Source organism: Mirounga angustirostris, unplaced genomic scaffold (genome assembly GCF_029215605.1).
Source record: "Mirounga angustirostris isolate CCGP_5_RB_7025 unplaced genomic scaffold, mMirAng1.0.hap1 SCAF_14, whole genome shotgun sequence".
Classification (NCBI taxonomy): Eukaryota; Metazoa; Chordata; class Mammalia; order Carnivora; family Phocidae; genus Mirounga; species Mirounga angustirostris.
This window is the reverse complement of record NW_026991722.1, coordinates 22594432-22595307: the sequence shown is the minus strand read 5'-3', so window position 1 is coordinate 22595307 and position 876 is coordinate 22594432.

The following is an 876-nucleotide window of genomic DNA, read 5'->3' as shown; positions in this document are numbered from 1 at the left end:
CATCCGTTCCAAAGTTTTAGTTAACTGATCTGTTTGGGAGGGTGAATCAAAGCCTCAGGTAAATTTAAAAATTTAGAATTTTTATTTTATTTATTAGAGCGCGCGCGAGAGAGCACAGGCAGGGGCAGTGGAGAGGGAAACAAGCCATAAGTGATTCCTAATGATAGAGAACAAACAGGGTTGATAGAGGGAGGTGGGTGGGGGATGGGCTAGCTGGGTGATCAGTATTAAAGAGGGCACTTTTTGTGATGAGCCCTGGGTGTTGTGTGTAAGTGATCACCGAATTCTACTTCAGAAACCAATATTACACTGTATATTAACTAACAAAATTCAAACAAAAACAAAAGAATAACTTCTATATTCAGATAAATGAAGTATTACTATAATAAGTAACATCTCTTCCCAGCTACAGTGCATGCCATATGTTGAGGGTGGATACATAGAAAGTAAATTAAGGTCTTGACTTTTGAGGAGATTGTAAAATATAGTAAAGCCTTGATTAACCATACTCTAGCTTCTAAAAATCGTAATTAATTATTTTTTCTTTTATTGCCTTTCTCGGGAAGGAGACATGTCCCGTGGAAACAAATTGGTATCATAAATTTATTTTTTAAAAGGAAAGAGGAAAAGCAGTAGTACCTCTTGATTTCTTGAGATTTGTCCTGGACTCACCTTTCAGTCTGTCCAGTGTGAGGCAACGATACTTGATACTCAAATGATTAATTTAAGGATCTCTGGCTTCCCAGATGACCAAGAAAGGGTTCCATTCCCTTCACTAACCTGTCCATTCAAATAGAAAGACTTAATCATTACCTAAAAGATTTTCAGGGTCGAGTGTTCAGCTTCTTAACTCTGAGCTGAAAATTCAGGTTATCA